Source organism: Anabrus simplex, chromosome 2 (assembly GCF_040414725.1).
Source record: "Anabrus simplex isolate iqAnaSimp1 chromosome 2, ASM4041472v1, whole genome shotgun sequence".
Lineage (NCBI taxonomy): Eukaryota > Metazoa > Arthropoda > Insecta > Orthoptera > Tettigoniidae > Anabrus > Anabrus simplex.
The window spans coordinates 643,377,349-643,404,188 of record NC_090266.1 but is presented as its reverse complement, the minus strand read 5'-3'; the positions used below and the strand labels follow the sequence as shown (position 1 = coordinate 643,404,188).

General features: G+C 39.0%; 1 pseudogene; it reads left to right on the top strand.

Moving 5' to 3' along the window:
* LOC136862987 (inactive selenide, water dikinase-like protein) overlaps positions 1-25,652 on the top strand; it is a 285,058-nt pseudogene extending 259,406 nt beyond the window's left edge.
* Positions 25,653-26,840: the final 1,188 nt, after the last annotated feature.

Sequence of the window (26,840 nt, the reverse complement as noted above, 5' to 3'; positions counted from 1 at the left end):
CCGTAATTGTACAGAATTCTAACCGCGTGTGAAGTCAATTTTTGTATTTACGGCATTATTTATGCCAGGTTATAGGTTATGTATTAATATTTTATCAGTATTATTTCATTGTAAGAACACCGCATGTATTTATTAATGCATTATAAACATTATTTAGTTCATTGTAAGAACACTATGCCTGATTGGTGGCATTATGTGACATGAAAAGTTGGGAATCTGTTAAGCAAGAGAGCTAAATATAAGGAAAGTTGTCAAAAAAGTTTGTTTGTCCACCATAATGCACATGGCCCAACAGTTTTTAGGGCATCAGTATGACAGTGTTTAGTATTAGTATTTTGAAAATGATGTGCGACATGAATGCAATATAATCATTACCTCAGACAAAGAAAAAGATGCAAGGTTAGGTGCAAGAATAATGTGATTTGAAAAGTTTGTTTAATGGCTGGTTCGCCGGAAGTGTTCCTTAGGAGTTCCTTAAGCAATGTATTTCTCATAACTTAACACCCAATTTCCTCAAAGGCAACGTTAAGAAACATCATTTTTCATCTCATACCCTTAAAACTCAAAATAGGACTAATAAAATCTGGTTAAAAAATGAGATCAGATTTCTATATAAGAAGTAGTCCTTTTTAAATAATAGGCTATATGAGACTCACCTTGCGGCAGCTAATTTACTACCAGGCGTTCAATGGATATTCAAAGGATATCTCAAAGACTACACAGTTGTGTGAAAGAAACACATTAAACTGCATTTGACGTACCTATATCCGATGATTTTTTGTACACGTGTTGAGTATTCATTTAATTTGACAAAAAACATACATGCTGGAATGTCATATTCAGCTCAGATCATTTGTATATAAATTGTAATTTTTATCCATGTTATTAAAAACCTTGTTGAATAGTGAAATTGAGCTGGGCTGAGTGGCTCAGGCGGTTGAGGTGCTGGCCTTCTAACCTCAACTTGGCAGGTTTGATCCTGGCTCAGTCCGGTGGTACTTGAAGGTGCTCAAATACATCAGCCTCGTGTTGGTAGATTTATTTTATTTTATTCTTGCTATTTGCTTTACGTCGCACTGACACAGAGAGTTCTTATGACGGTGGGATAGGAAAGGCTTAGGAATGGTAAGGAAGCGGCCATGGCCTTAATTAAGGTACAGCCTCAGCATTTGCCTGGTGTGAAAATGGGAAACCACGGAAAACCATCTTCGGGGCTGCCAACTGTGGGGTTCGAACCCACTATCCCGGATGCAATCTCACAGCTGCACGTCCCTAACCGGACGGCCAACTCGCCCGGTATCGTTAGATTTACTGGCACATGAAAACAACCCCTGCAGGTCAAAATTCTGGCACCTCAGAGTCCCCGAAAACTGTCAAAAGTAGTTTGTGGGACGTAAAAATAATAGCATAAATCGTTGGGTGAATCAGCTACTTCGTAAATAAGAGAAAGCGTTCATCATTTTGTAAATATTGGCAGTATATATATAAATTTCGTATGGGACAAATGATCTACATTATTTAACACAAATATGCACTAATAAATTAAAAATGAATATCAAGACTCTTCAGCCAGGAAAGCACTGGAGCTGATGCTTTCATGAATTCTTCCCAAACACCTGTGAAGCTATGTTGTGGACACTCCCGAATGATGTGGTTCATCGTCTGTTGTTGAGCTCCGCAGTCACAAGCAGGTGAATCTAGCCATCCCCATTTGTGCAGCATTTCTTTGCACCTACCATGACCAGTTCGTACGTGGTTTAGTTGGCACCACATAGCTCTTGGTAGATCAGTTTCTGGAACATGCTGGGAGGGATTTTCTTATTGGATTTGACGAGATGATCAAAAATCTCTCAACCCTTCCTTCCAGACTTTGTTGATGTTGAAAGGCCCTGGATGCTTAATAATGTTATCATCCCAAATAGGCTTCCTGGATTTCAGACGCATGGTTGGTGGATTACTCAGTACTGAGTGAATCGGAAGGTGTTTAAAGTCAGGACAGATGTAAGTTTTCCAATTATGGGCAGCAGCTTGTTGTCTTCTCAGTTGTGGAGGAGGTGTATTTGCCAGTACGTGCAACCATGGCACAGGGGTGGATCTTAATGTGCCCTTTACGATCCTTAAGGTCTCATTGAGCTGAGTATCCACTCTGTGGACATGAGCACTTCTATACCATACCGGTGCACAATATTCGGCAACAGAGTAGACCAGTGCAAGGCTTGCCATACGAAGAGTACTTGCATAAGCACCTCATGTTGTGCCGGCTAGTTTGCGAATGATGTTATTCGTGGTCCTAAGTTTTCCTGCAGTATTCATGAGGTCTTTTCTGTAAGTCAGAGAGCGGTCCAGAGTAACTCCCAGGTATTTGGGTTAGGTTTGTTTCTCACTTTTTTTCTGCAGAATGTAATGTTCAGCTCTTGTTTGGAGATTCTGTTGTTAAGGTGAAAAGCTGTGACCTCCATTTTTGACGGGTTTGGGCAAAGCCTCCATTGTTTGAAATAGTTTTCTAATTTTTGTAGATCCTGTGTCAGGATTTCTTCTTCTTCAAGATGGTTAGTTTGAATTGCTATGGCAGAGTCATCAGCATAGCAGAACTTACGGGACACTGTTTCTTGTACATCACTTGTATATAGGTTGAAAAACAATGGGGCTAAGACAGATCCTTGAGGGAGGCCATTCTTGATGGTGTATGACTTGCTCATCTTGTCACCTGCACACACTCTGAAATAACGATTCCTTAAAATGGTGGATAACAGGGCAGTGAGTCTTCTACACGGTAGTGCTTGTTTTATCTTCAACATTAATCCATCAATCCAGTTTGTTATTGCTGTAAGACCCATACTGACTGGAAGGTGATTGGGGATTTAAATGAGACTACGGAGTGGGTATGTGGGAAACTGGGAGTGAGATTTCTAGATCGTAATGGGTGGGTAGGAGACAGGGATCTGCGCCCAGATGGCCTTCACTTAAACCGCAGTGGTACATATAAGTTAGGAAACTTGTTTAGAAGGGTTATAGGCAGGTACATTCAGGGAAACGGGGTGGCCTAGGGAGCGGTGTTAAGCGAACAGGGAACTGGAAATCAAGTAGGGATGACATAAAAATGTTAGTGCTCAACTGTGGAAGCATTGTAAACAAAGGAATCGAATTAAGTAATTTAATAGATATATACTTACCAGATATTGTAAAAGGAGTTGAATCATGGCTGAGAAATGACATAATGGATGCAGAGATATTCTCACGGAACTGGAGTGTGTATCGTAGAGATAGGATAGGAATGGTAGGAGGGGGAATATTCATTCTGGTGAAAGAAGAATTTGTAAGCTACGAAAAAGTTAAAGATGAGACACATGGAATTCTAGGTGTAAGGCTCATTTCTAAAGATAATAGGCAACTTGATATATTTGTAGTGTACAGATCGGGAAAGGGTAGCATTGACGCGGATTATTTAATAGGATATTCGGCTATGTGGGAAACGACATGGAAAGAAATGTGATTGTAGTGGGAGATCTGAATTTGCCAGATGTCAATTGGAAGGAAATGCGAACGACAGGAAGCATGACCAACAAATGGCAAATAAGTTAATATGGGAAGGACAGCTGATTCAGAAAGTGATGGAACCAACCAGAGGGAAAAATATCCTGGATGTGGTGCTGATAAAACCAGATGAGCTCTATAGAGAAACCAAAGTAATAGATGGTATTAGTGATCACGAAGCTGTTTTTGTCGTAGTTAAAAATAAATGTGAAAGAAAGGAAGGTATTAAAATTAGGATTATTAGGCAGTACCATATGGCTGATAAAACAGGCATAAGGGAGTTTTTAAAAAGTAACTATGATCGCTGGAAAATGGTAAATAAAAATGTAAACAGACTCTGGGATGGGTTGAAAGCAATTGTTGAGGAATGTGAAAATAGGTTTGTTCCTTTAAAGGTGGTAAGGAATGGTAAGGATCCACTATATTATAACAGAGAAGTAAAGAGACTAAGAAGGATGTGCAGACTGGAAAGAAATAGTTAGAAATGGTTATGGAAGTAAGGAGAAATTGAAGGAACTTACTAGAAAATTGAATCTAGCAAAGAAGGCTGCTAAGGATAACATGATGGCAAGCATAATTGGCAGTCATACAAATTTTAGTGAAAAATGGAAGAGGTATGTATAGGTACTTTAAGGCAGAAACATGTTCAAAGGACATTCCAGGAATCATTAATGAACAAGGGGAGTGTGTATGAGAGGATCTTCAAAAGGCAGAAGTATTCAGTCAGCAGTATGTAAAGATTGTTGGTTACAAGGATAATGTTCAGATAGGGGATGTGAGTAACACTAAAGAAGTATTAAAATTTACCTACGATAAGAATGACATTTACAGTAAGATACAAAAGTTGAAAACTAGGAAAAGCAGCTGGAATTGATAAGATTTCTGGGGATATACTAAAGGCAATGGGTTGGGATATAGTACCATATCTGAAATACTTATTTGATTATTGTTTGGTTGAAGGAGCTATACCAAATGAATGGAGAGTTGCTATAGTAGCCCCTGTGTATAAAGGAAGGGGTGATAGACATAAAGCTGAAAATTACAGGCCAGTCAGTTTGACATGTGTTGCATGAAAGCTTTGGGAAGCCATTCTTTCTGATTATATGTTAGACATGTTTGCAAAATTAATAACTGGTTTAATAGAAGGCAATTCGGTTTTAGGAAAGTTTATTCCACTGAAGCTCAACTTGTAGGATTCCAGCAAGATATAGCAGATATTTTGGATTCTGGAGGTCAAATGGACTGTATCGCGATTGACCTATCTAAGGCATTTGATAGGGTAGATCATGGAAGACTACTGGTAAAAATGAGTGCTATTGGACTAGAAAAAAGTGTGACTGATGGGTGGCTATATTTCTAGAAAATAGAACTCAGAGAATTAGAGTAGGCGAAGCTTTATCTGACCCTGTAATAATTAAGAGGGGAATTCCTCAAGGCAGTATTATTGGACCTTTATGTTTTCTTATATATATATCAATGATATGTGTAAAGAAGTGGAATCAGAGATAAGGATGTTTGCAGATGATGTTACTCTGTACAGAGTAATAAATAAGTTACAAGATTGTGAGCAGCTGCAGGGTGACCTTGATAGTGTTGCGAAATGGACGGTGGACAATGGTATGATGATAAACGGGGTTAAAAGTCGGGTTGTGAGATTCACAAATAGGAAAAGTCCTCTCAGTTTTAATTACTGTGTTGATGGGGTGAAAGTTCCTTTTGGGGATCATTGTAGGTACCTAGGTGTTAATATAAGAAAAGGCCTTAATTGGGGTAATCACATAAATATGATTGTTAATAAAGGGTACAGAGATATGCACATGGTTATGAGGGTATTTAGGGGTTGTAGTAAGGATGTAAAGGAGAGGGCATATAAGTCTCTGGTAAGACCCCAACTAGAGTATGGTTCCAGTGTATGGGACCCTCACCAGGATTACTTGATTCAAGAACTGGAAAAAATCCAAAGAAAAGCAGCTCGATTTGTTCTGGGTGATTTCCGACAAAAAAGTAGCATTACAAAAATGTTGCAAAGTTTGGGCTGGGAAGTTTTGGGAGAAAGGAGACAAGCTACTCGATTAAATGGTATGTTCCGAGCTGTCAGAGGAGAGGTGGCGTGGGAGGACATCAGTAGACGAATAAGTTTGAGTGGTGTCTTTAAAAGTAGGAAAGATCACAATATGAAGATAAAGTTGGAATTCATGACAAATTGGGGGAAATATTTGTTTATAGGAAGGGGAGTTAGGGATTGGAATAACTTACCAAGGGAGATGTTCAATAATTTTCCAGTTTCTTTGCGATCATTTAAGAAAAGACTAGGAAAACAACAGATAGGGAATCTGCCACCTGGGCGACTGCTGTAAATGCAGATCAGTAGTGATTGGTTGATTGATCATAATTCACTGATTTACATATTATTTACTTTGTGATTTCCTTTTAATATCATTGTTACTATGTTTTGGTGGATCGCAGAAAGAGGTGAAAGAAGGTGCGGGTGTTGAATGGGTCTAACTACGATATCAGAAATTTTAATTAAAACTTTAAATAAAGGTTATATTTCTTGCAAAAAAAAAAAAAAAAAAAAAAAACTTAACAAATTTTCACTAGATGAAATAACAATGAAATCTCAGGTACAAAATAGCAATCTTGAAACAAGACTAGGAAAATCCAAGATTAGTGAATTTTATAGATTCTGGGCTTCAAGCCCCTAGTTTACAAATTTACAATTTCAGAGTGGTATAATATAGGCAAGGGCAGAAATCCCCCAATTCAAGAGCACTTTGCTCCAGCGAATTTACAGCCTTCTAGAGGCACTCCTCAATATTACAGTAAACTTAGAAAAGAGCTTACAGGCTCTCCAGCATTCATCCAATTTTAACCGCCTGCTTAAGGCAACATTACAAAACCTTACACTCTCTGGCCTCTCTATGCCAAATTTACAATTGAAATTACTTTTGCAGGGGTATTTATTACTCAACCTACTGGGCCTTCATGGGAAAAGAACAGTTTAGATTATTGGCCCAAACACCAAATGAATGGAGGTGTACACTTGCACTCCTAGATAATGAAGAATAAAATCCTAATGGGGCTCTTGGCCCAGTGATTACAGGGGATAATCCCAAGCTACTGAGGTGACACGAGTAAAGGTTAATTTAATGCATTACGGAAAGGAAGAAAAACAGTCACAAAGTCGTAATCATCTCAAACCAAGTTGAAGGGGAACTCGAGAGGGTAACGCACACTCTATCCCCGATTTAGAGTTTTAAGAACTTATGAAATTCTACATGAAAAGAAGGAAGTTTACATTGAACGGTTACATAGTTAGAAATTCGGAAGTTCCCTTCGTGTAAGTCGGCGGAGGTGGCTACAGGAGATAAAACTGATGGCCATTAGCTGGGCTGATGAACTGCCTGTCTTAACACATACTCTTAGAAATTTGGAGATCAAATGACAAGGTAGCCAGAGCAACCGCAGTTTATATACACGAAGGGAAGTTTCGAGAGGATTCTGGACTAATCCGGACACACCGTCTCAATTTTATTGGTTAATTCAAAAGTTACACCCAAAAAAGCAAGAAGAAGCCTTTAATAGGCTGAAAATTAAGTACAGAAAATTAGTCATTGGTCACATTCAAAAACTGGCGGAAAGAAAGGGAAGTGTTGCCAACCCAAAAATAAATGAACAGTTATGAAAACCTAGAAACACCAAACTTCTTTAAATTATATGTTCTTCCACCTTGCACCAGAGTGCTTGACCAGAGTTTTTGAAATGACATCTATGAAGGAAACTTTAAACTTCAAGTAAACAAACACAAACAAATAAATCCAGTCAGTTTAGGCAACTTCACAATAACACAGTTACTTAACACTTCAGTAGTGACATCTTCTGATTAAAGTTCCAACTTCATGTAGTAGCAGTTTCACGTTTGGTTAGATAGAGTTTTTTAAGGTGCACCTTTTGAATGTGCGGAGTTGAGGTAGGTGTACCTCCCGGTACAATCATAATGATCATGTTTTGTAATAAATAAAAGCAGTGTGTTTTTACAGTGTTATGCTGTATCAAATTTGTGCTTTACATGATAGTTACCATTGAAGTTCATCCTTAAGCTACCAAATTTTTTTTTACCAATTATACTTACATAAATATCCATTTTTATCTTGATAATTAGAAATGGCTTATGGTTGTGTGATTTCTTTAGTATAATATGACAGTTTCTTGTTATCCTGTGATGTATGATGGATACCTGCCAACTGTTCCAATTTACCCGGAAACTTTCCGGTTTTTAACTCGTCTTCCAATTTTCTGATTTATTTTTTTACTTCTTCCAATTTTTTACTAATATAACCTCTAGTACGGCCAATACTCTTCCCCTAGGATAAAGGATAAATTCTTACATGTTTGTGTAATTTACAAAACTTCATTTTCAAACGTATTTATTTGATACTTCATTTCATGAGTTTCATCCGTACCGGGCGAGTTGGCCGTGCGCGTAGAGGCGCGCGGCTGTGAGCTTGCATCCGGGAGATAGTAGGTTCGAATCCCACTATCGGCAACCCTGAAGATGGTTTTCCGTGGTTTCCCATTTTCACACCAGGCAAATGCTGGGGCTGTACCTCAATTAAGGCCACGGCCGCTTCCTTCCAACTCCTAGGCCTTTCCTATCCCATCGTCGCCATAAGACCTATCTGTGTCGGTGCGACGTAAAGCCCCTAGCAAAAAAAAAGTTTCATCCGTCGCCTTCATGTATCTTGTTTCCCGCTCACCACTGCTGCGTGTGCGCTTGATACAGCTGGGGATTCGGGATGGCAATCGTCCTGCAAGCAAGAGGCTAGCGCGTGCTACGTCTCAGTTAATTGGGACCATCGAGCACAGAATAACATAGAGATGCCAATGCCTACTGCAATGCATTGGCTCGCTGAAGCCAAGTTTTGCGCGCATCGCCATGGTGGCATTACCAACAGTGTTAGTTAATTCCTGTCCGAGTCACGGTAATTCCTATCAGAGTCTGTCGTATTAAAAGATTTCTGTAATATTATTTCATTGGTTAACGTATCTAACGCAGTAGAAAAGTGCCTTAGTCATAATGATAAGCACGGGACAGTCCAGAACACTGTTTTAATCGCAGTACCGGTAGTATAAAATTCGGAAATATGAGCTCAAATAGCCTGTTATTATATCAGATTGTATTTAGCTCAAACGAATTGCCGATTTGCAAGGTGCAGCTAAAAATAATGGAACATTTTCATAAAGACCTATTTTAGAGAAAGAATAAGACAGATTATGGACCATGAATATTTATATAGATACCATATACAGTACACATCCACACACAATATCATACACAATAAAAATATACACAGTCTGTAGGCCTATAAATAAAATAATACATGGGCAGTAATAAAGATATCCTGGAAGAGCAGTAAGTATGAGGTAAATAGGCCTAATTATTATAGAATTGTTGAGCCAAGTAAATCATATAAAAAATAGAGAAATATTTTTACATTAGTACACTTGATGAAATGAATTAATTCATCTCAAGGATTATTTTGTAATGTAATGAAATAACCATACCTATAGCTATACGGACTTAAGTGAGTTAAAAGGTACATACAACACCCACAAATATTACACTTTCAATGGCATTCACATCATATAAAATAATGTACAAATGACTGGGCCTAATATTTTACTAGTCAGAACACACAAAATATATTCTAATTAAATATATTTCAGTATGTGTGTCACATACCAGTGGACAAAGAATTCATTTTTTCCCTATTGTCCAGAAAACAATACCAGTTTGGCAAAATGTTGGCAAATTTGAGAGGGATCCATTTGATCTAGTTTCTACAAAAGTGGTGAAACCTTATGGTCAAATATCTGTTGGCAATTGCTTCAATTAGCAATGGGAAATGATTATTTTAAAGTTCCTGGTCAAGAAAATGGCTTTTAATGTCCTGAAAAATGTCAGTTCCTATGCACTCTTGTAAGACTTTACAAACCAGATGCGCACGAGGCAAATGCTGGGGCTGTACCTTAATTAAGGCCACGGCCGCTTCCTTCCCATTCCTAGGCCTTTCCTGTCCCATCGTCGCCATAAGACCTATCTGTGTCCGTGCAACGTAAAGCAAAAAAAAAAAAAAACAGATGCTTGACCTTAAATGAACTCTGAGCAGAAGGAACTTTAACATCCCTAATACTCATACTTTGGCTGAATGCAATTTCACAACATTTACAAATTATGCAAATATCTCTTGAAGGTTTCACTAAACCACCCCTATCTTTCACTGAAATAAGGCCATTTAACTTATCACTAGTGTCTATAAGAAAGCTGAGACATCCTGCACATAGAATCTTACTTTCTAAACTCCTGACTACAAACCCTGCAGTGTACTCAGAGATGTCCCATGTCATGTCATTGTAGTTTGTCTTTCCAGGTAATACAATATAGTCATGATCCAGAAGGCAATGTTAAAGAGATGTTTGGGATAATACCTCAGATGAATACTCTAGCATTCTTGCTTTAGGGAATGATGCATTTAACACATCCTTAGGAGACTTGTTCTGAGCGGTCAAAATACTGATTTTGTCCAGTGGGAGAGCGTTGCCATTTCTGGATTCATGTAACTCAGAACTAATTAATATTTTCTTCAATGCAGCAGTGAATTGCCTAGCAGTGGGGTTGTTATTATTATGTCCACCCTGAGATCTAATATAACTAAACAGTCTCTCAAGATGGTTTTGACTTACTTTATACAGAGGAAAATACTTCAGTGGAAAGTTTTCTGATGAGTCCCCAACAAAGAAATCGTACATTGAAATGGTGCCCTCAATATCGATTAGAAACCACAAAAATCCTGTCTTTCTGGTGGATACGTACATGGGCTTGTCACTGAATCCCTCCTGTAGCTGCATAATGTACTGTTTGGCACTGAAAAGGAAATGTTTGATTTCAGAAATATTCTGTAAATTCAGAGCTTTCTTGAAGTATTGAAGAATTTAGAACATCAAAGAGAATGTTAAATATCTGTATAAATTCTGCTGTAGCCTCATAACCCTGGAAACCTTCAATGTGTTTACTTGGACAATACAGTAGAGCATCACAAACAGACTGACTTAAAACTTGTGCAGCTAATCTGATCTTCATTTTCATTTTCCTATAATGTATGTGTGAATTCCTGACTTTGTTCCCTAGATGCATACCTTCCTTTTGTTGCAACTCGTTCAACATCTCAATAAAATTCCACTCTATTACCTCAGCTGACCCATTATGTAAGTATTTCTTGTCACCTAAAGTATTCCTAACCAATTTTAACATGTGGCAAGCATCCAGAAAAAGATAAACTGGCTGTTTGGTAACTGGGTGGAGGAAATGAGTAACCATGTTATTTACATCTAAGTTACAACCCAGGTTTTCAGCTGAAGTAATATTTGTTGCAGCACCATCACAAGTCAATGAAATGAAGTCACTGTCACACCAGAATCATGCAGCACAAAAAAGTATATTAAAGGAATCTTCCAGGAATTATTCACAAATACTAAGTGAAAAGCTAACACTTCTGAAGCTAATGGTGCTTTGTCATCTACATTATTAATCCCAACATTTACAGACCCATGAAATTTATTGCCATCCCATTCCAAATGTTTCCTTGTAGCCATGGAATGAAAAGTGCACACACCTTAGTGCCTGTATATGATTTATGTACCTGAAAAGCTTCAGCACAGAACCCAGGATTAGCATCTACACTTTGATACCATCAAGGTAATGTTCTAGGGTGTGGAAGACAAGTGTCAAAGTGTTTCCCACAAATGAATATGCCTTTGGAGAAATAAAATGAAGAGTAATGGCAAATGCTTTTAACTTATCATACAGCTTTTGCACTTTGTTACATGAAGCCTTATCTTGTTGTCGTTTATACAGACACAATGAAGTATCTGACAAACCACTTCACATTTCACAGAGCCTTCTTTTTAAGACTATCTACAATTGTACATAGTTCAGCCACCTTTTTCTTCATTTGCACCTTTTTCTGGTGGAATAATTTTATTTTATTCCTGTACGCAGTTTCTTTGGTTTTTCATATGATCTATTTGGGCACTAAAACACGTTTCTGTACTTTCATTACAGATAGATTTTTCCACAACAGGTACTTCCTAGACTGCTGTAGAAGAGTCTAATGAAGGCATTTCCACAGTCTTTGGGATTTTAAGGACCCTCCTCTCCTATAAAATAAATTTTAAAAATAGTAGGCTTACTCTATAAATATGTATTTCGACATATTTCTCACACCAAAGGGCTAAAATGAAGAGAAACTAACCTTTGATTTTATTTGTAGGTAGTTTGGGAAAGCAGCAAACACAGATGGCACAGCCTCAGACTTATGACACACAATGAAGTACGATCAAAATCACGTTTAGTAAAGTGAGCTGAACATGTGGTGCTGAAAGGTGTGAGGGACCAATTTTCCTTTCGTATAGCTCTTATCCATTTCTTCCGTCGTTCATTATTTTAAGAAAACTGTAAATGATAAAAGGGCTTCTTAACCTATACTGCATGTGCAAGAGGAAAACAATTCGGCACTGAATATTCACAAAAACATATCGCTTACCTGTGAAAAGTTATCCCTGGTATTTTATTTGAAGCTCTGTTGCTACACAAGTCGGTATTTTAAAATCATAACACAAACTTCCATTATTTACTTCACACGTGGTGCACTGCTCACTTACTAACTGGTCTCCAATGTTATGGTACAAGCAACATGGTGGCCACTTGTGTCCACTGACTTCAACTCAGACGGCACATTGCCTACTCTATGTTATTCTGTGCTTGATGATCGGGACGAAAGAATGAGTTTGTTATTGTGTTGATCGCATGCTGTTAACATCGTTTCTGTGCATAGTTTCGTCGGAGTTGTAGGCCACGTGTTTTTTCTTGCATTTCTATGCTTTTCCCCTTTGTCAAAGTCGTATGTTAATAATGTATGGGACACATTGAATTGTTTTGTATGCGGTAGTTTCGCGTATTTAAGTGCATAATTTTAATGAGTTGAATATTTTTAAGGCGGTTGTGTCAGTGACAGTTTCTGGCATTTTATTTTTTCGTTATGGCCAAAAAATATGACAAACGTTATGTCCAAGTGTTCAGAGATACCTATAAATTTCCGTTCATTTTACCGTCTGATAATGGAAACTACCGTATTTTCTCGCGTAATTAACGCCCTTGCATAATTTACGCATCCCAATATTTTTGGGTCCAAAGTGGAGAAGAAAGAAATTATCACGTATTTGACGCACCCACAACTTCAAACATCCATCACTCGGCTCCGGATGCATTTTGAAATAAAGATGTCAACTACTCAAATAGCAGGCTTCCTATTGTGAAAGTGGGCATTCCAAACAATCAATCCAGTAGCGTAGCCAGGATTTCAGTTGGTGGGGGGGGCATTCATCCAGAATTTATTTTGATAGGTGTCCAAACTTCCAGAATTTAGGTGGTGTAGAATACCTAAAAAGGAAATGAGTGTCCACGGATCCAAGTAAGAGTGGCGGATTCCGGAAGCGAATAATAATCTTCTTCTTCTTCTTCTTCCCCCGCTTTTCCCACATCCGTGGGGTCGCTGGTTCGAACTGTGTCACACATGTGGATTTGACCCTGTTTTACGGCCGGATGTCCTTCCTGACGCCAACCCTATATGGAGGGATGTAATCACTGTTGTGTCTTTCTTTGGTGGTTGGTAGTGTAGTATGTTATCTGAATATGAAGAGGAAAGTATTGAGAAAAATACCCAGTCCCAGAGCCAGAAGAGTTAATCAGACACGATTAAAATCCCCGACCCGGCCGGGAATCGATCCCGGGACCCTCTGAACCAAACGCCTCAACACTGATCATTCAGCCAATGAGTCGGACCCCGGAAGCTAATATTAATATACATTATATATAAAATGCTTAATAAAAGTACATTCGTTAAAACTCCTGGGTTGTCTGGACTCCTTGGATGACAACCGCCCCTCCCCACGGCTACCTCTGTTACTCCTATCCCAACATAACTGCAGCATTTCCTATATCCCGAGTAAAAGTGAAATAAATGCAAGAATACACAGTTCAAGCAAAGATGCAATATTCTGGTTTAGAATAAATACAGTAATGTTATTATAATAATGGTCATGTAATAAGCAATAAAGAAGTGACAATTTATAAAAATGATGCAGCAAAGAAATAACACACGCGTCGAATACAGGTTTCTCACCCTTCTTTTCCATGACTAGATGATGAAGCCAAGAGAATGATGGCCCACCGTGACTCGTTATTTCGACATTATAAACAAACCCTAGATGACAGACTTCGAATCTTACCACATGTTAAGAAATCGCACAAAGCAGTTAATCAGAAATAAAAATGTATATATATCCGGAATTCAGCTAACAACTTAAATTCTAATCGTGCATGAGACCAACTTAGAGCTCTGGGAATAGGAAAACATCAACAGAGACAGACAACTCCTGACATTCCACTTGACGATGAACGATTACTTTAGTAGAATAAATATTCAACCTACCCCAATTAACTGCACCGACTCACCGCCCTCCCCTCCAGCCAATCCACCATTCACATTTCACACTGTCACAGAAAATCAGGTTAAAAAGGCTTTGTACTCGATTAAATCAAAGACTAAAGGTGTAGATGATATTCCTATTACTTTTATACATAACATTATGGGTGCTGTCCTGCCTATACTGACGCACATACTGAACTACTGTTTACTAAACGGAACTTTCCCTCCTGTCTGGAAAACGGCCAATAGTATACCGGTACCTAAGAGTTTAGACCCACAATCACCCTCTGACTATCGTCCTATGTCCATACTCCCTGCGCTTTCTAAAGCCTTTGAACGTTTATTATACGAGCAAGTTCTGGAATACCTAAATAAAAATGCTCTTTTGGACCCTTAGCAATCAGGATTTAAGAAGGGTCACAGTACTGTGACAGCACTTATCCTTTTTGACTTCAGTAGCACCTTTGACACTATAGTAATTCCGACTGTGATACAGAAAATGAAACTGCTAAATTTCGACCTGGCTGCGCTTAAGGTTTTTAGTTCTTATTTGAGTAACTGTCAACAGCATGTAACAGCAAACGACAAGGCCTCTAAATGGAAAATGAAATTTAGTGTTGCCCCACAGGGCAGTATTCCAGGGCCCCTAATTTTCTGTATTTATATCAGTGAGATACCATCTGTGACAGGAAATAACACACACCACCTCTGTGCTGATGATCTTCAAATATATCGACGCTGCAAGACAAGATATTAACAATGACCTCCGACGACTCAGTGTATATGCACAACGAAATGCTCTTATACTAAACTACACAAAATCTCGGGCAATTATAATTGGATCACGAAAATTACTGAGCTGCTCAAACAATGTTGCAATCCCGCCTATCCTACTGAATGGTAACATTATTTCCTAAAGTAAAACGGGTAAAAATCTTGGCATAATGATGAATGAAACAGTTGATTGGTCTGATCACACGAAAAAAATACGTAAAAAAGATTTTGGGGAGTTCTTCACCCTCTTAAACGGCAGAGGGATGTATTTCCATTTGAGCTACAGGCCAGCCTAATATAGACACCCATTCTCCCCATTCTTGATTATTGTGATGTTGTTTTAGTTGACATGACGAGAGAAGAAACACTTAAAATTCAACGAGCACTGAATTCCTGCCTGCGATTTATTTACAATATCGGGTACGATGTTCATATCACCCCATACTAACAGGCTGTCTCATGGCTGATGTCTGATAAATGTCGGCAGGTACACACTTTAACGATGGTGTTTAGAGTGGTAGCTGAAAGTCAGTCACTGTATATTTCTTCTAAATTCATCTTTTTATCATCACTTCACAACTTAAATACACGGTCTAGATTCATTCTTTCTATTCCACTGCACTGCATAAATAAAATTAATAGATCATTTGTGGTGACTGTCGCCAGATTATGGAATACCCTGCTAGCTCAGGTCAGAGAATCTAGCTTATTTTTAAATCACGATTTAAGGTCACCTGCCGAGACTACCAGCTGAGGTTAGCTGACTGAATGGTTGAAGTATATAGTTTTAATTCTTGACCTTAAGATTTAGTATTAGGCTGAAGATGCCCATAACTAGGGTGAAACATGTCCCCAACTGGTGTTTTTAATTCATGTTAGAATTTAATCACTAAAAATATATAATTGTATTGAAAAGGTGGACACAATAATTTTAATCTTGAAAGTGTTTTACTTGAAGTGTGAATGTGTGCGTGCCGGAGGATGTCATTTTTAAGAGTTTTTAATATTAATTAGTTTTAACATTAATTTAGTTAGTATTATTTTCGATTGTATAAATTTATGTAGTTTTAACTATTTTAAGTATCTCAGTATTTTATTTAAGATTCTGATTAGTATGTGGTTAAATGTACGAAGGGGCCTAGAGCCCTAACTTTGCCACTGTACAGAAGGCACTAATAAATAAATAAATAAATACATAAATATAGAATGTAAAGCGTATGGGTATAGACATTTTGTTAGTTGGTAAAGAAAAATACACGTCACAACATATGCTAGTTAGGGTTTGCCTTGTCCTATTAGTTTCCCTCTCGGTTAGGGCCACGCAGCTGTGAGCTTGCATCCGGGAGATAGTGGATTTCGAACCCCACTGTCGGCGGCTCTGAAAAATGGTTTCCCATGGTTTCCCATTTTCACACCAGGCAAATGCTGGGGCTGTACCTTAATTAAGGCCATGGCCGCTTCCTTCCCACTCCTAGCCCTTTCCTGTCCCATCGTCGCCATAAGACCTATCTGTGTCGGTGCGACGTAAAGCAACTAGCAAAAAAATAATAATAATTATTATTATTATTATTATTATTATTATTAAGGCCATGGCTGCTTCCTTCCCACTCCTAGGCCTTTCCTATCCCACCATCGCCATAAGACCTATCTGTGTCGGTGCGACGTAAAGCAAATTGTTCATTACTTTCCCTCGCAAGCCTGGGATACTGTATATAGTACCGTAGTATCAAGTTACAGTTTTTTGACGCTAATATTCGTATGTATAATTTTTATTCATGTGCCAGAAACCAACGACACGGAACTGTTGCCAATTCAACACCATTTTAAGGGCCACCGACCCAAGCCGGGATTGGAACCCGCGAACTCGGCCTCAGAAGGACAGCGACTCAACAAACTGAGCCACATGAAAAGGAGACTTTGTTGATTATTCTTATAAATAGATGCAGTTAGTATTTTTATGAGGAGCATTTATTAAGGCGTGTGTTTTCCAACTGTCCTAAATGCCCGAGGCAGGACAGGAGAACTAGCTGGAAGCTAAAGAGCCTTGCAGAGGTGTCGCTTCCTTCTCTGTTCACTTTTCCAAACCAAACTCCATGGCGTAACAGCCCTGAAGGGCCATCGCCTACCAAGCGACCGCTGTTCAGCCCAGAGGCCTGCAGATTACGAGGTGTCGTGTGGTCGGCACAACGAATTCTCTCCGCCGTTATTCTTGGCTTTCTAGACCGGGGCCGTCATCGCACCGTTAGATAGCTCCTAAATTTTAAACACATGGGCTGAGTGTACCTCGAACCACATCTCAGATCCAGGCAAATATATCTGACCGGGCCTGGAATCGAACTCGGGTAAGAGGCAGGCACGCTACCCCCTACACCGCGGGGCCGGCTGGTTACTTTTAGGACTCCTTACTTTAGAATTTGTCTTAAGGCATCCTGCATTCGATTCCCGGCACTGACAGAGTTAAGAAAGACATGGGATGGGGAAGATACAGCCTTGTTTGTGGGTGCAATAGAGTTGGCCTTAAGTCTCCCGTAATCGAAATATCTACGACCTGGAAGGTAGTCACCTTCACGGGGTGTAGTACCAAAGTGGTTCCTTTTTATAAGAAGACAAATTAAATGAAGATACTACTTCCTCACAAACGAAGAACGATATTACCAATTTTACGAACAGTTTCAATAATGCAGCCAGTTTATGTTAAGAGTACGGAAGCTATGATTGTACATGGTAACAATCTAAACCATCAACATCTACTGAAGACCCGTCACCGCACTCGGTGGGACCGGGTTTCTTTTCATATCCACCGGGCGAGTTGGCCTTGCGGTTAGGGGCACACAGCTGTGTGTTTGCATCTGGGAGATAGTGGGTTCAAACCCCACAGTCGGCAGCCCTAAAGATGGTTTTCCGTGGTTTCCCATTTTCACACCAGGCAAATGCTGGGGTTGTACCTTATTTAAGGCCACGGCCACTTCCTTCCCACTCTTAGCCCTTTCCTTTTCCATCTTCGCCATAAGACCTACGGTGCGACGTGAAGCAAATTCTAAATAAAAATTTTAAAATCTTTTCACAACCCCTTCCTAGGAAAAGTTGTATCCACGCTACTGGCCTGGACTTACACCACCCACTGAAATTATTTTATGGGTACGCCACTGCATCCACTCACCATTTATGATACAAGGTAAGCCCGAAACATGGTTGGATACTCAAAATACACCACCATAAATGATGCAGTTATGGCTGAAATGTATAAAGAAATGTAAGGGACGGGATCTAGTGTTTTAAATAGAATCCGTTTCCATAGAACGTGACTTCCCATTTTAAAAATGTTTCATGCATCGAGTACGATTCAAGCCTGGGCCGTCCTGATGAGAAGATAGAACCATAGAAACTGAGTTATCACGCCCGCCAATTACAAAATAATTTTGATGGTGCCATTTGAGGTTCCAATCAGTTCCCGGGCATTTGACAAAATATATAGGCCTGCCTATCGAACTTAAGCACGCATCCGCGATTGTCTTGCTACTGTTAGAATTTAAAGAAAAACTTTTTCATAACTTACCAAGGATGCACATAATTCTGGCTTCTCAGTGACAAAACGGTCCCCCTTCAAAAAAGGTTGCTAATGTGGCAAAAAATGAGGAACTAAGTGCAGCTCACAATCCTGTCACAATCTTCCCAAAGCTGCAACTTAAACACAGCACATCTCTCAATCACGGAACAACCCGAGGATCACTAGGACTTTGTTGTTTCCGGGAACTGATGTGCAAAAGATGGCACGATGTTGTAAGCTTGCAACTGTTTCTGGTCGTGGCCCCCGTTATCTCGATTACGTTCCGGCCCCCTACTGAGCAATCCCTTGCTAATTGCCCCTTTCCTCATGTCTTGACATTTGTCAACACATAGTTACATTTCCCAATAGTGAGGCCTCTACAGGGAAATATCTCCTACATCACAATCCTAAGCGTTTTCCTTTCATTCAAGCCGTACAAATATGGAGAATTATGTATGGCCCTATAGAGCCTTGCTAGTAGATTGTTTGTCGCTACATTAATTTAACATTTTGGCGTAAGTTTTTAAGTTGTTCGTACCGTACTTAAAACAACAGCCTAGTTTCAAGAAACATTTGGGTGGGGGGGGGCAGCCCCACCCCTCCCCCTTGGCTACGCCAGTGAATCAATCAATCGGTCAGTCAATACTGATCTGCATTTAGGGCAGTCGCCCAGGTGGCACATTCCCTATCTGTTGTTTTCCTAGCCTTTTCTTAAATGATTTCAATGACATTGGAAATTTATTGAACATCTTCCTTGGTAAGTTATTCCAATCCATAACTCCCCTTCCTTTAAATGAATATTTGCCCAATTTTTCCTCTTGTACTCCAACTTTATCTTCATATTGTGATCTTTCCTACTTATTCGTCTACTAATGTCATTCCACGCCATTTCTCCGCTGACAGCTCGGAACATACCACTCAGTCGAGCAGCTCGTCTCCTTTCTCCCAGTTCTTCCCAGCCCAAGCTTTGCAACATTTTTGTAACGCTCCTCTTTTGTCGGAAATCACCCAGAACAAATCGAGCTGCTTTTCTTTGGATTTTTTCCAGTTCTTGAATCAAGTAATCCTGGTGAGGGTCCCATACACTGGAACCATACTCTAGTTGGGGTCTTACCAGAGACTTATAAGCCCTCTCTTTACATCCTTACTACAACCCCTAAACACCCTCATAACCATGTGCAGAGATCTGTATCCTTTATTTACAATCCCATTTATGTGATTACCCCAATGAAGATATTTCCTTATATTAACACCCAGATACTTACAATGATCCCCAAAAGGAACGTTCACCCCATCAATGCAGTAATTAAAACTGAGAGGACTTTTCCTATTTGTCAAACTCACAACCTGACTTTTAACCCCCTTCATCAACATACCATTGCCTGCTGTCCATGTCACAACATTATCAAGGTCATTTTGCAGTTGCTCACAACCTTGTAACTTATTTATTACTCTATAGAGAATAACATATTCCGCAAAAAGCCTTACCTCTGATTCCACTCCTTTACTCATCATTTATAGGAAACATAAAGGTCCAATAATACTGCTTTGAGGAATTCCCCTCTTAATTATTACAGGGTCTGATAACGCTTCACCTACTCTAATTCTCTGAGATCTATTTTCTAGACATATAGCAACCCATTCAGTCACTTTTTGTCTAGTCCAGTTGCACTCATTTTTGCCAGTAGTCCCCCATGATGCACCCTATCAAATGCTTTAGACAGGTCAATCGCGATACAGTCCATTTGACCTCCAGAATCCAGAATATCTGCTATATCTTGCTGGAATCCTACAAGTTGAGCTTCAGTGGAATAAACTTTCCTAAAACCGAATTGCCTTCTATCAAACCAGTTATTAATTTTGCAAACATGTCTAACATATAATCAGAAAGAATGCCTTCCCAAAGCTTTCATGCAACACATGTCAAACTGACTGGCCTGTAATTTTCAGCTTTATGTCTATCACCCCTTCCTTTATACACAGGGGCTACTATAGCAACTCTCCATTCATTTGGTATAGCTCCTTCAACCAAACAATAACGAAATATGTACTTCAGATATGGTACTATATCCCAACCCATTGTCTTTAGTATATCCCCAGAAATCTTATCAATTCCAGCCGCATTTCTAGTTTTCAACTTTTGTATCTTATTGTAAATATCATTGTTATCATATGTTTAGCATTAGTCACCTCCTTTATCTGGACATTTTCCTTGTAATGAACAATCTTTACATACTGCTGACTGAATACTTCTGCCTTTTGAAGATCCTCACATACACACTCTCCTTGTTCATTAATTATTCCTGGAATGTCTTCCTTAGAACCTTTTTCTGCCTTAAAGTACCTATACATACCCTTCCATATTTCATTAAAATTTGTATGACTGCCAATTATGCTTGCCATATTGTTATCCTTAGCTGCCTTCTTTGCAAGATTCAATTTCCTAGTAAGTTCCTACAATTTCTCCTTACTTCCACAGCCATTTCTAACTCTGTTTCTATCCATTCTGCACCACCTTCTTAGTCTCTTTATTTCTCTATTATGATAAGGTGGGTCTTTATCATTCCTTACCACCTTTAAAGGTACAAACCTGTTTTCACATTCCTCAACAATTTCTTTAAACCCATCCCAGAGTCTGTTTACATTGTTACTTACCGTTTTCCACCGATCATAATTACTTTTTTTAAACTGCCTTATGCCTGCTTTATCAGCCGTATGGTACTGCCTAATAGTCTTACTTTTAAAACCTTCCTTTCTTTCATATTTATTTTTAACTATGACAAAAACAGCTTTGTGATCACTAATGCCATCTATTACTTCGGTTTCTCTATAGAGCTCATCTGGTTTTAACAGCACCACGTCCAGGATATTTTTCCCTGTAGTTGATTCCATCACTTTCTGAATCAGCTGTCCTTCCCATGTTAGCTTATTTGCCATTTGTTGGTCATGCTTCCTGTCGTTCACATTTCCTTCCCAATTGACATTTGGTAAATTAAGATCTCCCGCTACAATCACGTTCCTTTCCCACATAGCTGATTATCTTATCAAATAATTCTGAATCCGTGTCATCACTACCCTTTCCCGGTCTGTACACTCCAAAGACATCATGTTGCCTATTATCTTTAAAAATGAGCCTTACACCTAGAATTTCATGTTTCTCATCTTTAACTTTGTCGTAGCTTACAAATTCTTCTTTCACCAGAATGAATACTCCCCCTCCCACCATTCCTATCCTATCTCTACGATAAACACTCCAGTTCCGTGAGAAAATTTCTGCATCCATTATATCATTTCTCAGCCATGATTCAACTCCTATTACAATATCTGATAAATATATCTCTAATACATTACTTAATTCTATTCCTTTTTTACAATACTTCAACAGTTCAACACTAACATTTTATGTCATCCCTACTTGACTTCCAGATCTCTGTACCCTCATCACCACTCCCTAGACAACCCCGTTTCCCAGAATGTACCTCCCTATTACCCTTCTAAACAAATTTCCTAACTTATATGTACCACTGCGGTTTAAGTGAAGGCCATCTGAGCGCAGATCCCTATCTCCTACCCACCCATTTGGGTCTAGAAATTTCACTCCCAGTTTCCCACATAGCCACTTCATGGTCTCATTTAAATCCCCAATCGCCCTCCAGTCAGTATCCCTCCTACACAGTATTTCACTGATACCAATCTCCGCTTTCTTAAACTTCCCGTGCTGCATTTACCAGATCCTACACATCCCCAACTATGCTGGTGTTTGTTAGCTTGCCTTACGTTGTTGGTACCAACGTGAAACACTACCACCTTTTCCTTCCCCTCCTTCTCTTCTACTTTTCTCAGCATCTGCCTCAACCTAATTCCTGGATATCACTCTACCCTGGTTCCCTTTCCTCCACCCACTTTCCCCACGTGTCTAACGATGGAATCCTCCATGACCAGAACCTTACCCCACCCACCTCCTTTGATCCCCTCCCTTCCTGGTCAGCCATATCTTTCCTGATAGCTGCAGAAGCTACTTCCTCTTCCCTATTCTCCCTCCCTTAACCCTGTTCCACCTGTCTTTTCCTATCCTCTACTCTACATTTCCCTTTCCTACCTTTTCCCTTCCTCCTACTTCCACATATCTTAGCAACATTTCTCTGTTCCTCATCTTCCCTCTGTTGCTCTATCCGGAGTGGCTCGTACCGATTTCTCACGGACACCTGTCCTGAATTCTGATCCTGAATAGAGTCCTTAGCATGCAGTTTCCTTCCCCTTAGAACATTAGGCCATCTGTCTTCTGCAGTTCCCCCCTTTCCTTCCCATCCCTCTTTTACACCTGCTGTAACCTGTACATTGTCTTCTGTGAGAATCCTAATTATCCCCCTCAAACTCTCCAACTCCTCCCTCATTCCCCTCAATGCCTCACCACACCCACAGTTCCTACACTTGCACTCTTTAGCCATTCTTTATGGAAAAGATGAGAAGAAAAGGAAAAATAAAAAAAACTTTTGTGCAAAAAAATGAACGAAAAGAAATATTGTCTAGGATAGTACTGAAAGGGCAACAGGGCAACGTGGTGTTTTTTATTAGCCGTCAGGAAATCCCACTGCACTAGTTTACGAGTGTTTCGGGTACGGGACATTCTGTGATCTCAAAATTGTTTGTCAGTCCACAGTATTGAAGTAATACAGCATCATACAAACTCGCGGTAATTAGTTACGCCGACATACGGGAATAGAGCAGCGGGCAGCAAGTATTCAGTGGAACGTGTGCTACCGCGGTAACAGAACTGCACTTCAAGTGGCCAATAAGTCTCGCAAAGCATTTCACGGACCAAAAAGCGGCAAGTTTCCGCAAGTGGAGGATTATTTGCTTAAATGTATGATTTTGTTTCGCAATGTTGGATAAGCCGTTTCTCACGAAATGCTGTATTTTAAAGAATGAGAAATAGTCGAGCCACATGGAATCAGTGTCTCGGATTTGAAAGTTAGCCAAGGCTTGATTAATTTTATGAAGAGAAATGGACTTTCTCTTCGATGAAGAACAACATAATGCCAAAAAAATGACTAACCATTTTCATCGCTTTGTAATTGAGAAGCGTAAAGTGAAGGAATATTTGATCTCCCTTATAGGAACCGCAGGTGCGACGCCAGTCAGTTTCCATATGCCACAAAGTCGAACAATCGATAAGAAAGGAACATAGTGTTATCGTACGCGCTACCGGAAGCAAAAAACAACGATGTACCGGTACTGCAATGCTTTCTGTAACAGCTGATGGCAGAAAGCTTGCACCTTACATTGTTCTAAAACGAAAAACAATGCCTAAAGCAAAATTCCCGCGAGTGATCCACGTTCATGTTCAAGAAAAAGGGTGGATGGACACGTCACTCGTACAAGATTGGATACGAGCGGTTTGGGGTAATGTAGCAGAGTCCCTCCTTCGATGCCTGGCCCTTCTCTTATTGGACAGTTTTCTTTTTTTTTTTTTTTTTTTTTTTGCCTGTATGTCATTCACATCATATTGTCGGCTCGTAATGAGAAGAATATTTTCTAGTGTCGGTACTTCAAACCCACGTGTCTAACTTACCTGATGTACCCTATTTGACTTTTTAGAAAAAAATCTCACGCCGGAATTTTACGCCAAGTGACAATAACCGAAAATGAGTTGAACCAATTGTGTTTATATTATATTTGTTGTATCTTTTAAATGTAAATATCTGAATTCCTTGAGTAATTTACGCATCCGAAGTTTTCGCCTGTATTTTTCGTCAAAAAGGTGTGTTAATTACGCGAGAAAATACGGTATTTTGCATTTTGTTGTGTGTGTCGGTGTGACATAAATATTATTCGTATGTAAGTGTCATAAATGAAAGTGATTAGGTACATTTTCTTGTAACCATTTTTATGTTTTCTTAGTTTAAGATTTTAAATTTAATGGTCAGTTCGCACTGTAACTGTAGGTATGTATGCCTTTTGTCCTGAATTTTTTTCATGTAGACTGTGGTGGAATATATATGATGAAATCCAAAAATTAAAAAATCTTCCTATTTTTTGTTTCTGAAAGTTGGCAGGTATGATGTTATACTGACCAATATTTGATTAAGTCTGTTGATGCTGATACGTAGTGTTACATGTTGGCTGGGTAAATAAATGAGTACTGAACCTGATAGCGTCCTGTTTCTAGGATTTATTAGCTAAGCACTAACCTGCACAGGGCTACACATGACTTTCTCTCATAACACACACTTATACAGTTCGCGCGCTCTCTTTCTCCCTTAGTTTCTCAATTGTTCTTGCACTACACAGTTTTACATTCACACAAGGTCCCACGTCGCACGGCTACACGTTCTCTGTTCACCATCAGTCCGCACTGTAGCACGCTAGTCCGACAATCACGGCAGTTCACACACTTCACAGCACTGGCAGTCGCTCACGACTGAACCACACCAACTGCCCCTCAAGCAAGTCACTCCTCCCTTATATATCTGCGCTAGTCCTTCCAGAACAGTCCGGATGCTGGATGTGTCCAGGAATCTCGCGAGATGGAATACTCTAGATTAATCGTGTGGTCATTTCCCCACCCATAGCAAGTTGGCCTGGCAGATGCTATAACCATTACAGTAGGAATGACTGCAATTAAAATTAATTTGTATGATAGGCTTTACCATGTCCTTAACTGTTCACTCTTCCCACTCTGACTTGTCCTAATATGTGTAGTATTTATTTATAATTTTAGTGAAGTAATCGGACAGTGGCTCTATTAAAGTATGCTTTTATTGATCAATTAATCAACTCTTTTTTGTAGGTAGTGATTCTGCTCCTTAATTAAGAAAGGAATTTTTTCTTGCAGGTGGACTGCTTATCTGCTTACCAAGGGAACAGGCTGCAGCATACTGTAAAGATATTGAGAAGCAAGAAGGATACCAGGCGTGGATTATTGGTATAGTTGAAAAGGGTAGTCGCACTGCTAGAATCATTGATAAACCTCGTGTCATTGAAGTCCCTTCTAAAGAGAAAGATGGTGAACTCTGGTAAAGAATAAGTGCTGTTTCCTTACCTCGAATATATTAAGAACAAATATAAATAATTTTCACTTTCAGTTTAATGTTGTACTTTCTAAGATTTCACTATTAGGATTATTATTGATGACTTGTTGTACCGAACATGTTTCAAAGCAACCAGGATTTTATTAGAACATACACATTTATTTTGATCCATGTAATAGATTACCTGAAGCTCACAAAAGATGTTTGCTGATTTTTTTTTTTTTTAAACTTAAGTCCATTGTATTTTATGTTGTGATTGATTAATTTTGAGTCCTTGGGAAATCCCCCAGTTTCATGTCACAGACATCTGAGAATGCCCGTCATTGAATAACAGTGTCCGTATTATTAAATTTTAACCAGAATTGTGCAGATAAATTATTTTGTTAACAAACTTATTTTCATGACTGGATCCAGTCTGGGTTTTAAGTGGGTTTTAATTATAACCGTCCAAGTTTTGAGCGTGATTTTATGATTATTTTATTTTTAAACTTTCACTTCTTTCATGAGAAAAATAAGCCAACTCTTACGTGTTTGCAATTTGATACAATACATTACACGGGGATTACCAAGAGCAATATGTGAATAATCATTAATGTTGATTTTGACTGCAATGTAGTAGAAAAATCACAGACATTCGACACTTTTGATGACATTTGTTGATGTGTGTATTCTCCATTCTGCTTACCACAAAAATTGTATGACTGTTGATCTTGTTTTGTTGTAACATTTTGATTAATGGCTATTTTGTGCATGATGTTGGAAATTTGTGTTGGTACCAGATGAGAAAATAAATCAGCCTGCCTGATGGATTCCTTAGGTGGTTTGTTTCAAGTGTAGCACATTGATTTTAATTTGCTCAGTATTGCTAAAAAGTAGTTTATCGTATTTATGATGATAAAATCCTTGTGGAGCTTTGTAACGACAGTGTAAGGAAATTTCATCAATTATTGTAATTTATGATGCATCAGACGATAACATGTTCCATGCAAATCAAGTTTCTCCATTTGTATAAATATATATATGTATATTTTTTTATATATATATACTTTTGAACACATCAGTGACCAGGACACAAAGAAAACTAACATATTGGGATGTTATATTTCATGTTGGTGTTGTGCGGAGAAATCTTCTGGAGATTTGAATAGATAACCTATTAACACGTTGAAGACTTTGTGGGATGACGGACGCTCCTACAAAATATCGTCTGTCACCCCTCATGATGTGACACGGTAGTGTGTCCAGGCCTCTCAACTTTAGGCTGTTGTGCAAAACTAGCACTACCATTCGCTGTTGTATTGCATTGCCTGTTCATATAAGACGCTCAGAGTGCACACGGTGCCCATTCCTATCTCAGCATGCTGTGCATTGTGCAACAGGCAGTGGAATTCAATTATTAATGGCAAG